Below are 14,208 nucleotides of genomic sequence, written 5' to 3'. Positions count from 1 at the left end.
CTCTCCCTCGGGTGTGGTGTGAGTGATCGCCCATCCCTGTTTGTGACTCACCTTCTGCACGTAAGACCCCCAGGGTGGCCAGATTCTGGAGGGCCATTGGGTCACTTCCCAGGGTGCATGGGATAAACGGGAGCCCGGCTGAGTGGGCTGTGGGCAGAGTTCCTGGGTTTCCGTCCTCTCTTGCGGCCTCTACTCTCGGTTTTCGAGTTGGGTGAGGCTGTGAGGTGTCCTCAGGCATAAGCACACACGGGATATACTCTGCATGCAGTATGCGACATGTACAGTAGACAGTGCACACATAGTATAAGACACATGTGTGATGTGAAGCAGACAGTGCACATGCAGTCTCTCTGTACTCTCCCTTGTTCTTCTTTCTTTTTTCTTTCCTTCTCCCTCCCTCCTTCCTTCTTTCCTTCTTTCTTCCTTTCCTTCCTTCCCTTCCTCCTTCCTTCCCTTCCTCCTTCCTTCCTTCCTTCCTCTCCTTTCTTTCCCCCTCCTTTCCTTCTTTCCTTCCTTCCCTCCTTCCTTCCTCCCTTTCTCCCTTCCTTCCTTCCTTCCTTCCTCCCCTCCTTTATTTCTCCCCTCCTTCTTTCCTTCCCTCCTTCCTCCCTTTCTCCCTTCCTTCCTTCTTTCCCTCCTTCCTTCCCTCCCTCCTTCCTTCCTTCCCTCCTTCCTTCCCTCCCTCCCTTCTTTCTTTCCTTTCTTCTTTCCTTCATTCTTTCTTTCCCTCTTTCCGTTCCCTCCTTCCTGCCTGCCCTTCCTCCTTCCCTCCCTCCCTTCCTTCCTCCTCTCCATCCTTCCTTCCTCCACTCCTTTATTCCCTCCTTTCTTCCTTCTTTTCCTTCTTCTTTCCTTCCCTTCCTCCCTCCTCCCTCCCTTCCTTCCTCCCTTCCCTCCCTCCCTCCTTCCCTCCCTCCTTCCTTCCTTCCTTCCTTATTTCCTTCCTTCCTTCCTTCGAGCAGCAGCTGCTGGGGCAATCCTGGGATCCTGCATGGAAGCGGTGGCATGGAGCGGGCTCTTAGGATGCAGAGTTATTATTGACAAGTCAGGGTCATCCTGCATTCCCCACCCCCCATTCCTCCCTGCATCACATGTTCTGGGAGGGAGGAAAGATAATGCCTGTCATGGGTTGAGTTGGGGCTGCCTCCACATGCGCATGCGGGCTGCACCCTAGCCCAGGCATCCCCCAAAGTGGGCCTGGTGGGGAACACTGGAAGGTTTGGGAGCATGGAGCGGGGGGGGGGGGGGGGGGGCGATGCAATTGGAGGCTGTTTGGTTGCACAGAGGAAATAGATGGAAGGGTGGGGAGAAGGAGGGGTTTGGGTTTTGTTTTTACAGAAAGCGGGATTTGGCCACATTCAGTTCAGGACCCTCTGTCCCAACTGCTTAACCTGCACCATGTTTGGAGAAAGGATCTTCAGGGTGGTGGGGTGAGCAGGCTGCTGGAGAGGGATTCTGTCCAGCCTGGGAGGCCAGCCTCCTTCTAAGAAGGGGAAGTTGAGGCCCAGACACACGGGGTGGGAGGAGCACATGAAGGAAGGGGCAGAGACAACTAAAACAGGCACATGCCAGACGTGGGGGAGGGGGGCGGAGAGAGGCCTCTGGAGGAAGTTCAGGTGGACACCTGGGTCCTGGGCTGCTCTGGAGCCCCAGAATAAGCCATGGAACAAGCCATGGAATAATCCACGGAATAAACCACAGAATAAACCACGGAATAAGTCATGGAATAATGCACGGAATAAATCACAGAATGAGCCATGGAATAATCCACGGAATAAGCCACAGAACAAGCCACGGAATAAGCCACGGAATAAGGTACAGAATAAGCCATGAAATAGTCCACGGAATAAACCACGGAATAATCCGTTGAATACGTCACATAATAATCCACAGAATAAGCTACAGAATAAGCCATGGAATAAGCCACAGGATAAGCCACGGAACGACACGGAATGAGCCACAGAATGAGCTACAGATTAAACCACAGAATAAGACAGAATAAACCAGGAATTAAGCCACAGAATAAGCCCTGCAGCCAAGGCGCATGGCACAGAGCCTGGCTGGTGACACAGATTTGCACCCAAGTCTCCAGGGAGGACTTCTTGCAGGCACTCATGGCCACCAACCTCATTGCGGCTGTTTTCCGGAAGAGAGACTCAGGGCCTGGTGCATGTCATGCTGTGTCTGTCCTTCTGCAGGTGCAGTGCCACCAGACAGCACAACCTCTTTGGGGTCAGAGGCCACGTATGGAGGTTTTTGGTCAGTGTCAAGCACCGTGGAGACCACGGCTTTCCTTGCCATGGAGCAAACAGTGGATCTCAAGCATTTCTTCTAAGGAAGGCCCAACTGGGCTGTTTCTAAGCATCCTCCCAGTTCGTGTTTGAGGTCACATTATTCTCAGTAACCTGGGCATCATCTGCTGGACCAGGTGTTCCTGTCTCTCAAAGACCGTGGCTCAGTCCAGCCAGGGACTGATGGGGGAAGGTGTTTGAATGACCACTAGTGATTCTGTGCCTAATTCAGGCTTAGCTTAATGCTGATTATCTTGTTTCTGGCTTTCTCAGAAGCACTGAGGGTTGCTGGGATTTTTTTTGGGGGGGAGAGATGAATGGAGGGGGAGTGCTCACCCCCAGGCCTACATGGCACTCGGTCCCACTGTAGTGACATCAGCCCCGTGGGTGTGCGGGTAGCCAGAGAGAGGAGGCGGCTCCATCTGGAAACTAAAAAGAGGAACAGAACCTTCTTCTTCCAGTTCTCCTCGACTTCTGTCTGTCTCTGCAGGTAGACAGGACCAAGGAGGGAATTTACAAATGGACACTTTCTTCTCCTAAAAGAAGCTTCATCATTTTTCCCCTGAAATTTGGTGGTGGTGGTGGTGGTGGTGGTGGTTAGTGGGGATGGGGCAGGAGGGGAAGTTCCCTTTGATTCCAAAGAACTGGGAGCCAGGAGGAGGCTGGCCAGAAAGACAGAGCAGTTGGGGAGAGGGGGTGGCGTGGATGGCTGTGTGCTGGGCCTTTTCATGAGCTGGGACCGTCTTGTTTGCAGGCCGCAGATACGGCCGCAGACCCCAGCAGCATGAGCCCCATCTGCACCCACAGCTGTGAACAGCTGGAGCAATCCTGAGTTCCAGAGACATCTCTGCAAAGCCAGACTCGTGCCTGGAGCTTCCTTAGGGATGTGGCGAGTGCATGTTTCTCCCACCCCACTGGGCCTGATTCGTGTTTTCCTGATGTGCTCTGAGTCAGAGAAAGGTGCTGCCTGAGCCAAGGGTGGGGTGGTCGTGGCAGGGAGAGATGTCTCCCTGGAACTGGGGCAAAGTGCAGACCCATGATGCCAAGCCGGGGGAAGGAAAGGTAGCACCCACCCTCCTAGTGTTCTTTGGTCATTCTGTTCCCAGCTGGCATTGTTCTCCTCTGCCATGTCTGCTCTCTCTGGAGAGAATGGTATTCTGTGTGTGTGTGTGTGTGTGTGTGTGTGTGTGTGTGTGTGTGTGTGTAGTTTTGGGGTTTCCAGCCAGCAGTGCTTAGGGCTTACCTCTGACTCTGCACTCAGAGGTCACCCCTGGTGGGGCTTTGGCTACCATATCGAATGCCAGGAGTTGAACTTGGGTTGGCCCCGTGCACAGCAGGTACTATCTCTTCGGCCTGAGGATGGCATTCTAGCTTTGTGTGTGAATGATTCCTTTATTAGGCAGGAATTCCATCCCTGTGGTATAACGGGTGTGTAGGCTAGCATTCCACAAATTTGGGGTAGAGGGGTGCTAGCCCAACAATCAGTGATGAGAAGTGCCCAAGAATTCCCTGGTGTATGTCTGTGCGTTTTTTAAAAATATTTATTTACTTAGGCTTTTTTTGAATCATACCCAGCAATGCTCAGGGGCTTCTCCAGGAATCATTCGTGGCGGTGCTCAGGGGACCATGTGGGATGCCAGGGATCAAACCCAGGTCGGTCACATACAAGGCAAATGCCCTCCCTGCTGAGATATTGCTTCGGCCCCATGTGCATTTTAAGAAAAAGGATTTTTTTCACAGGGGGCCGGGGAGTACTCTCCAAAAAATACTCAGAATTTTCAGGGTCAGTTCCAGTGGACCAGCAGTGCCCAGGGTTCTAGGGCTACACCTGAAGGTCATTTGGGGTGGGGTGACATGAGTTCCAGCCCTATGAACTCTCACCTCAGAATACTTCTAAGTTGGTCACTGAGTTGTATGAGCGGCCGGGACCCCTGGAACCCATATCTTGTCCTGCTGGAAAAGATCTTGCTCCTTCCCTTAAAATTGTCAAGTGCGTCCTGACCAGAATCCCCCCACCCCTTTCCAGGGGGCCATCTGAAATTCTCTCACATCGGTTCAGATTTGAATCTGTGACTTCTTTCCCAGACAAACACCCCTCTCAAACGCTCACTCCTAGCTCTTTGGAGCTGGCAGGAGTTGGGGGCTAATAACCCCGAGGCTGTGCTCACAAGTGTCCCCTGGCGGTACTCAGGTGGGGAGTCTGCAGTACCCGAATCAAACTGGGATTAACTGCATGCAAAGCAAGCACCTTATCCCCACGTGCTAGCTCTCTGGTCCCTTCTGCTGCCTTCGAGTTGGTGGTTGACTTTCTGCACCCGCCTGGGTCTTCGAGGGCAGCATCCTCGTGTCTATGATGACCAGGCTCAATGTGGGCTCCTCCCAGCCAATCCAGATTTGCTCTAAGGGGAAGCAGCCCACCAAGGAGAAAGACGGGGCCATGTGCATGCAGCCCCTTGGAGGGCGTTGCCATAAACACAGCCCCCGTAGGGCTCAGCACAGCCAGCGCTGTGCCTGGGAGAGGGCCTAGCTGAGTTCTCTCTTTTTTGCCTCTCGCCTGACCTCACTCACTGATGAAGCAGTCTCTCATGCTGGGGCTTGGGACACAGCCCGAGATGGAAATCTATGTACTTTCATTTTTTTTTAATCATTTTTTTTAAATTAGTGAAACACCATGAGGTACAGTTGTAGACTTACAAACTTTTGTGTTTGGATTTCAGTTATACAGTGATCAAGTACCCATCCCTCCACCAGTGTCCATTCTCCACCACCAATGATCCCAGTAACCCACCCATCCCCGCCCCACCCCACCCCACCTCTGTGGCAGGGCATTCCCTTTTGTTCTCTCTTTCCTTTAGGGTGTTATGGTTTGTAATAGAGGTATTGAGCGGCCATCGTGTTCGGTCTATAGTCTAAAAATGTGGAACACTTAACGAATGTGCATGTCGTCCTTGCACAGGGGCCATGCTAATCTTCTCTGTATTGTTGCCCAAGCGAGCACATGTACTTTCATTTTTTTAATCATTTCCCATTGGGTCACACTTGGCGTCAACCAAGTGTCACCAACTCAGGGCACTGGTGTGCAGAGCACTTTGAGTCTCCTCTCCCTTGCCCTCGAATCCATTTATTGATGGATGCATTTTCCACGGATGATCTTAGGAACTTGGTGAAGGGGGACAGGGAATGTTATTTTCCTGAGCTTTGGTTATTTATTGGGAGGATTTGCTATTCAAGTTGTGCTTACGAGGCTGAGTTTGGGGACCCGTTTGATTGATACTCAGCCAATCAGGTTGGAAGGTTCAGTAATTGGGGACCCAAGGACACCCCGTGGAACTTGGGGGCCACTGGGGGCACAGTTGGTGGTGCTGGGTAGCAGGGATACATATGGTGCCGGGGATTGAATTGCATCCCACCACCCTTCCCCTCCGCTTTGGCACTTTCATTTGTCAACGGGGTGTGTTAATACGCCCTGGAAGGTTTTTGGACTTTAGACGATGCATGAACGTAACGTGTGCACGCTCTCCTCCTGTCAACGTCACTTCTGCTGCTGTGACCGGATGTGGGCGTGTCCATGGTAAAGTGTGTCTGGGACCCGCCCAGCGTTCTTGGACACTGTTGAAAGGGTGTTTACAGCTGCTGCTTCCAAGGGCTGAATAATCCAGCAGCTGAACCCCCACTGCAAGATCCCGGGGCTGAGGTCCGGCTCCCAGCCTTAACTGCAAATAACCCAATTGCCTTGGGCAAGCTGCTTTGTACCTTACCCTCACTCCATCCCACAGAGCTTCTGCTCCTTCACACTAAGAACAGGTCTGAGAGGTACCTTACCTGGCTGAGTGCAGAGACAGAGAGGGTCTAGCCGTGGCTTGTGGTTCTGGATCGCTGCAGACCCCCAGTATAGCTCTCTCAGAGGGCCAGCTGCCAGATCACAATCCTTCAGCCCTGTAAATCAGCGATTTCCTTTTTTAGGCATGTGCTGACTCCGGATAAAGATACGAAAAGAAATGGTAGAGCCTTTCCGAGTGGTGCTGTTTAACGTAGCTCAGCAGGTAGGGCGCTTGCCTTGCACGCAGCCAACCCTGGTTTGATCCCCTGATTCCGGCCAGGAAGTGCTCCCTGAGTTCAGAGCCAGGAGTCAGCCCTGAGCATCACATGACCCAAAACATCAGCATCACCATCAAGTTCAAGAGGGCTGGGAAGAGAGCTCAAAGGAAGTTCAGATCCAGCCACTACGTGGTCCTCCTAGTACTACCAGGAGTGAGACATGGGACATGACTAGCCCCAGAGCACTGTGTCCTACCCCGAGCCTTGCAAATAGCTCAAGAGTCAAGATGTGCTCTCTTTCTAACCATCCCCAACTTTCCATCTGTGGCTTGTGGGAGGGAGTGTAAGGAAGGAAGTGGCCCAGAGCAGGTTGGGATTCTTGGCATGAGACCTCGAGTCCCTCTCTTGGGTCCCTCCAGCCCTCCTCCCCTGCAGTCTCCATGCTGTGGGTCTCTGCGGTATCTAGTCCCCCCGCCACCGGGCTCTGGGGCACTGCCAGTGCTAAGCCAGCATGTTCCGATCCGGGGGTGATTAGATGCCACCTGGGCTATTTCTCTTGCAGTCGGTGTCAGAAGACAAAGGGGCAGCTGGTGAGGAGTGGAAGAGGGGAGCATATGGTGTGTGTGTGTGTGTGTGTGTGTAGTATGTTTGTGTGTAAGAGAGAGAGATAGAGAGATAGGCTCATTTGCACCAACTATGGGGTCCCCATCCCTCCCCTCCCCACCATCTAGAACACAAAGGGCGGTGACCCCACCCCCAGGCACACAGAATGAGAGATTGTCACCAAGCTTTGGCCCTGAGTGAGCCCCCACATCTGGGAGCAGGAGGGAGAATTGATGGGGAGGAGCACTTATTTCCGAGTAAGCTCAGGGATGGGGGGGAGCATATGACCATCTTCTGATTAGGGCTGGGCAAGGCCTGAAGGCGAATGGGGGGGGTCCCGGTTTCCAGCATTTGGAGCATCACAAAAATGCACCCTCCTCCCCGATTACCATCTCGGCAGAATGGGGAATGCATCTTGGGAAACACGGGAAGAGAATTGGGGGGCCTGGAATTGGACCCCTACATTCCAAGAGGTTGTTCCTTCTTTTCAGCAAGTCATTAGAGCCGATGATAAAAGAATCAAGTCAATAAGATGGAGAATTAGCCATGTGGTAATTCCTGAGGTTTAAGGGAGAGAAATGTGATGGATTTGCTGCCTGAGCACCGACAATCTTATTACAGCGTCCCTCCGCTTAATATCCGCCAGGAGCAGCTCCACAGTGAGGATTAAATGGAAACTCGGCCTCATGCACAAAATCCTTTCCCCATTTGGCCCGGGGTTTCATTTTCCAGGGACTTTCTTTCCTTTATGATTTGTTTCTTTTTCCCCACTAGAACCCTTCCCCCCAGTGAGGAATTTGTTTGTTTGTGTTTTGGGGGTTTTGGGTCACACCCGGCAATGCACAGGGGTTACTTCTGGCTCTGCCCTCAGGAATTACTCCGGGTGATGCTCAGGGGACCATATGGGATGCTGGGAATCGAACCTGGGTCGGCCGTGTGCAAGGCAAACACCCTCCCCGCTGTACTATTGCTCCACCCCACCCCCCAGGAATGTTTTCTAACGCAGAACCATAGACCTTGTTTGGTTGGTTGGTTGATTGATTTTAGAACCACACTCCCATGCGGCTTGGACCTGAACTCCTGTCTCTGTGTTCAGGAATGACTCATGGCAGTACGTCCCTGTGTGATGCCAGGGATTGAACTTGGGTCGGCCACATGCAAAGCAAGTGCCCTACACACTGTACCATCCAGCCACAATTCCTGATTTTTTTTTCCACCCTCAGGTCACACCTGGCAGTAGGGCTTAGGGGTTACTCCTGGCAGTGCTCGGGGGACCATATGGGATGCTGGGGATTGAACCTGGGTCAACTGCGTGCAAGGCAAACGCCCTACCTGCTTTACTATAGCTCCATCCTGACTCCCCCTGCCCCCGACATTCCTGAAGATTCAGCTACTCAAACAGCATATGTGCATTTTTTACTGTGGATGTTGAAATGAAGGACTGTAAGCATATGCATACACACACACACACACACACACACACACACACACACAAATGTATCATTTTGTGCTACTCTAAGTCAGAAGTCAAACATCTGGGCCAGAGAAATAGCACAGCGGGGAGGGCACTTGTCTTGCACGCAGCAGACCTGAGTTCAATCCTCGGTACCACCTATGGTGCCCCAAGTCCCACCAGGAGTAAGCCCTGAACACTGCTAGGTGTGCCCCCCCCAAGCGAAACAAAACCCAAAAATCCAGCATCTGGGCTGACATTGGGGTTTCTGCAGGGTGGGTTCCTCTGGGAGGAGCTGGTGGGGAACCTGTGTTCTCCCCTGTTTTCAGCATCCCGGGGTTGCTGGTTGCTTTGGGCTTGCAGCCCCTTCTCACACGGGCAAGGCGTCAGGCTGCCGTTTCTGCTTTAGTTCTCCCAGACTGATTCGTTTCTTTTGCCATGACGGAGGCGGCTTTGTCCAGATGAGGGCAGGATTCAGGGCCCTCCTCACAATAGAGTCCCTTGAGCTGTATCATGCTAACGGCCATCACATCCTGCACTCAGCATCCCAGGGGACCACTCTGTCGTGCCGCGTCATGCCCCATCCTGGAGCCTGGGGTGCTCTTACTGTCGGCTCCAGCCTCCTTGGCCCAGCCAACTCCTACTCAACCTGCAGAACCCAGTCTCCGCTCTTCTCCGTCAACACCTTCCCTGGATTTCTCCCCACTCTCCTCAGAGATAAGGCCATACACCCCTTTTCTCCTGATCCCTCCCCAAAAGCTCCTAATCCACCCCCCCACTCCAGTAGCACGGCCACTCACCAGGATCTCATTGCTGGTGGATGTGTTGGCCTGCCCGGGCAGTGTGCGGGGACAGACATTCCCTCCTCTTTTCATTCTGACATAGACGTGTAAGGGCAAAACTGACGCCAGATAAAGGGTGTTGGGAAGATCCGCCCAGGATGGGAGATGCATGCTGAAAGTAGACTATAGACCAAACATGACTGCCACTCAATGCCTCTTTTGCAAAGCACAGCACCCAAAAGGAGAGAGAGAACAGAAGAAGGGTGAGATGGGGGATGGGGGGTGGGAGGGATACTGGGATCAGTGGTGGTGGAGAATGGGCACTGGTGGCGGGATGGGTACTTGATCATTGTATAACTGAAACCCAAGCACAAGAATTTGTAAGTCTACAACTGTACCTCATGGTGTCTCACTAATAAAAATTAAAAAGAAAAAGAAAAGGAAAAAAGAAAAACTAACGCCGTGACAGGCGGCAGAAATCAGCCAAATCAGCTAGGCCTCAGGTGCAGTTCCCGCAACTCAAACAGTTTCAGTTTCCCAGCAGTGAAACGATGTGTCACTAGCCAACCTGAGCCTACCTGGAAAGTTCCTGGGCCGAACTTGCCAGTGGGCAAGTGGGTAAAATCAATCACAATGTGCTAGAAACCATAGAGAATGTACCCAGCCACCACAAGCTTATCAGAGTCATACATGTACCCTAGATACTTGCCCGAACACCTTTGTTTAGTGACTAAGATTTCCTTGTGGGGGCTGGAGCGATAGCACAGCGTGTAGGGCATTTGCCTTTCACGCAGCCAACCCGGGTTCAATTCCCAGCATCCCATATGGTCCCCCGACCACCGCCCAGGAGTAATTCCTGAGTGCGGAGCCAGGAGTAACCCCTGAGCATGGATGGGTGTAACCCAAAGGGGGGAAAAATTCTTTCTGAAACAATAAGGCATGTACTGCTTATGTGATCAAACCCTAGAGAAACTGCTTGCTGCCTGAAGTCGGGGTCTCTATCAAGAGACCAGTCTGTGGGTTAGAGGGTTGACCCCAGCATACTGGAATAAAACTCCTACCACTTTTGCATTATGGTGTTCCTGTCTGTCTGTCTGTCTGTCTCACCGCTTGGGAACCCAGAATCCCAGGCTTCACAGACAGATGGATGAAGGCTCAGGGTATTGGGGACCAGGGCAGGGCCCGCCCCTTGGAAACATCCTCAGGAGAACCCCTCCCCCCCACACACACACCCTCCTGTTTTTCAGTTTTCATAGCCGGTTTCCATAGCCTTTTTTTTTTTTTGGCTGAGGCGTTGCCTCCTGGGGAACTGCTACCTCTCTGTGTGAGTGTGGCCAGGTCCCCTGTTTTCCTGTCCCTTTCATCTCTCTAATCCCCTCTTTGTGGGCCCCCGCTGCTGTAGATTAGCCTAAGTAAAAGCCAATCGACAGTTTCCTATTAACATTTATATTGCTTTTCTTTTTTTTTTTATTTCTTGGCCAGGCTCTGAGCACTAGGATGGTAGCAGAAAATGCTCTTTCATCTCATGCCCCTGTTGGGGGGCTGGAATCAGGGTTGTTTTATTTATTTATTTATTTATTTATTTTTTAAATCAGGAGCCCAGGAAATGTTGAGGCAGAGACAGGGAACAGGAACTGCATTTCCAGGCCATGACCATGAGAGGGTCCAGTGGGCTTGGACCCAGGGAGAGGTTCACAAATTGCAGATGCCCACCAGGGTGTGGAGAAAATAAAAATACTCAGCAGCGCCCCCTGGAGTTCTACCCATTTTTAAGAAAGCAAACCTAATGCCCTCTGAGAGGCATCAGAGGTGCCTGTGTTAGGGCCCGCTCAGCTGAAGTACTGCCGTGATAGGCTCTGTGACCTTTGAGTGGTCTAGGCCTCTTCCAGGAACGAGAAATTAGCTCATTCTTGGTAAACAGGGCTGGAGGTTTGCCAAACTGTAAACGTAGAAAACCCAATAATCATCAAAGATTAGGTCCCTGGAATAAGGTTAGACCTCCAGAATGTAATTGCCAGGGGGTGGGCTGGATGATGCAGGCCAAGAAAAAAAAAATAGATAATGTGTGCTTTATAGATAGTGGAAGAGCGATAGCACAGCAGTAGGGCGTTTGCCTTGCGCACAGCCAGCCCGGCTGAGCCGGGTTCGATTCCTCCGCCCCTCTCGGAGAGCCCAGCAAGCTACCGAGAGTATCTTGCCCGCACGGCAAAGCCTGGCAAGCTCCCCGTGACGTATTCGATATGCCAAACACAGTAACAACAAAGTCTCCAATGGAGACGTTACTGGGCCCCCTCGAGCAAATCGATGATCAACGGGAGGACAGTTGTTTGTTTGGTTTGTGAAAGTAGTTGAGTAATGCCACGTGAAAGTGATTGCGGAATGCATACCTGCTAGAATGGAAATGGTTGAGTAATGCTTACCTGTCAAAAGGAACGTATAAGAAAATGTGTTAAATTTAATGCTTGGGGTCCTAGTTGAAGCCCACTGCGCCAGGTAGACACTTGGACTCCAGCTAGCAGGAACAATAAACCTCGCTATGTGATTCGTGTTATCGGCTCTGTCCTCTGTTCTTGAGGGGTGGTCAACCCGGACTCTAAAACCTGCTGCCTTCTGGGTTATTTGAGTGATTGACCACTTTGGAAACCCCTGACCCAGGTGTTGTCTAGCTGGCGGGAGTATTTGGTGCCAAATCCAAGTACTTAGGGGGTTTTTTTGTATTTTTTGTTTTTTTTTTGGGGGGGGGCACACCTGGCGATGCTCAGGGCTGACTCCTGGCTCTACACTCAGGAATTATTCCTGGCGCTGCTCAGGAGACCCTATGGGATGCTGGGAATCGAACCCGGGTCAGCCATATGCAAAGCTAATGCCCTCCCAGCTAGACTATTGCTCCAGCCCCAAGCACTTAGTTTTTACCTCTGTGACTTCCTTCCCTGCCCCATCCTGTCCCTTGTACACCTCAGTATGATCCCAGGTATCCAGACGAAGCCAACAGAGCCAGAGAGATGGCCTGGAATTGCTCACATCCTGGCCAGTGGCCTGGACTTTGACAATCCCCCCTACAAACCCTCTAGCCATAGTGCTCCCCGCCCAGACTATAAGGATCCCCCTAGACGGACAGTGGGAGCTCTCCAGATGGACAGAGGTTTTTTTAAAAATATATTTTGTTGGGGCTGAAACAAAAGCACAGCAGGTAGGGTGTTTGTCTTGCATACAGCCGACCCGGGTTCGATCCCCAGCATCCCATAGGGTCCCCCCGAGCACTGCCAAGAGTGATTCCTGAGTGCAAAGCCAGGAGTAACTCCTGAATATCACCGGGTGTGACCCAAAAAGGTAAGGTAAGGTAAAGGTAAGGTAAAGGCCCTCCCGTTGATCGTCGATTTGCTCGAGCGGGCCCAGTAACGTCTCCATTGGAGACTTTGTTGTTACTGTGTTTGGCATATGGAATACTCTCGGTAGCTTGCCGGGCTCTCCGAGAGGGGCGGAGGAATCGAACTCGGGTCGGCCATGTTGGCCGCTTGTAAGGCGAACGCCCTACCCGCTGTGCTATCGCTCCAGCCCACCCAAAAAGCAAATAAATAAATAATTTAAAATATATATATATATATATATTTGGGGGGCTGGAGCAATAGCACTGTGGGTAGGGTGTTTGCCTTGCATGTGGCCAACCCAGGTTCAATTCCCAGCATCCCATATAGTCCCCCAAGCACCGCCAGGAGTAATTCTTGAGTGCAGAGCCAGGAATAACCCCTGTGCATCACCAGGTGTGACCAAAAAAGCAAAAGCAAATATATATATATATATATATATATATATAATTTCTTTTCTCCCTTGAGTTTTGATGTAGACCCTGTGACATGAAGCATTGAACAATAGAGTCTGCCATTCAATGTCCCCCCTCCGCTCCCCCTGGGCAGTGTCAGGGTTCCTCCACCAGTGTCCCCAGGCTCCCTTGTCAAACCCAATTCCTCAGGCCCCTCACTGTGTTTTGTGATAGCCCGCCTGTGAGAGATGGGTCCCTATCGATCCCTCTCCCTTTGGACCCACGTGGCCCCATCCACTCCAATACCATCCACGGAGCAGCCAGTCACTGGGTTTCATCATCTTCTATCTGGGTCAACGCATGCCTCAATCTCCTCCCCCGCAACCCCCCGTGGAAGTCTCTCTCTCCTCTATCCTAGAAATTCTGTAGGAATTCCTTAGCCCCTGCGTGGTCCAACTCCTTAGCCCCCTGCTCTGAGAGGTCTGCCAGGATTCTGGAGTTGGAACTGGATCCCCCATCCTATGAGCTGTATGGGATGGGCAGCTAGTTCAGCCCTAATTTCATTCCAGTGTGTGTTTCATTCATTCGTTGACCTGGCCACCTCTTCATCATCTGAATGGGAGGCACCATCCAGCCCCTGGCGCCTCCCTGGACATTACATCAAAAGAGGAGGGCAGTGGTCTCCGTGGTCTCCCTTTGTTTCTCCAACTCCAGGTGTGTCTGAGTCAGCTGGAGGCCGTGAGAAGACCCCCCACCCCCCGCCCCCCAATCCAACTTCTGACTCAGGTGCCTAAAGATGATAACATAGTGGTGGAAGTAGTGGACAGTAGAAACAGGGGCCAGGAGGACTGGCCCAGGGTTGGAAGCTTGCTAAGTGGTGGAGAGCCAGGGGAGGACAGTTAGGATAGAGATGTCCACTCTGACAGGGATAACTGGAAACGGTCACTCTGGGACAAGAGCTGAGTGCTGAGAGTAGGTAAAGAGACAAACATGATAACCCTGCAGTATCCGTTTGGCAAACCATAATGCCCAAAGGAGAAGGGAGGAGAAAGAGAGAGAGAGACACAGAGAGACACAGAGAGACACAGAGAGAGAAAGGGTGCCTGCCACTGAGGCAGGCTGCTTGGGGAGGGGATGCCAGCAGGGAAACTGGGGACATTGGTGGTGGGAAATGTACACTGGAGAAGGAAGGGATGTTAGAACATTGTATCACTGAAACCAATCCATGAACAACATTGTAACTGTGTATCTCACAGTGATTCAGTTTAAAAAAAAATAGTA

At 51.9% G+C, this 14,208-nt stretch overlaps 1 protein-coding gene and 1 pseudogene across 1 annotated transcript in view; one reads left to right on the top strand and one right to left on the bottom strand.

Annotated features, from left to right (window-relative positions):
- Positions 1–14,208, top strand: part of LARGE1 (LARGE xylosyl- and glucuronyltransferase 1) — a 383,597-nt gene that overhangs the window by 34,174 nt on the left and 335,215 nt on the right. The window lies entirely within an intron of this gene.
- LOC130042549 (uncharacterized) lies at positions 5,203–5,295 on the bottom strand (annotated as a pseudogene).

The sequence above is a fragment of the Sorex fumeus genome, unplaced genomic scaffold, assembly GCF_029834395.1.
Source record: "Sorex fumeus unplaced genomic scaffold, SorFum_2.1 ptg000101l, whole genome shotgun sequence".
Classification (NCBI taxonomy): Eukaryota; Metazoa; Chordata; class Mammalia; order Eulipotyphla; family Soricidae; genus Sorex; species Sorex fumeus.
Note: the sequence above shows the minus strand (reverse complement) of the source record. Positions and strands in the feature narration are given on the sequence as shown.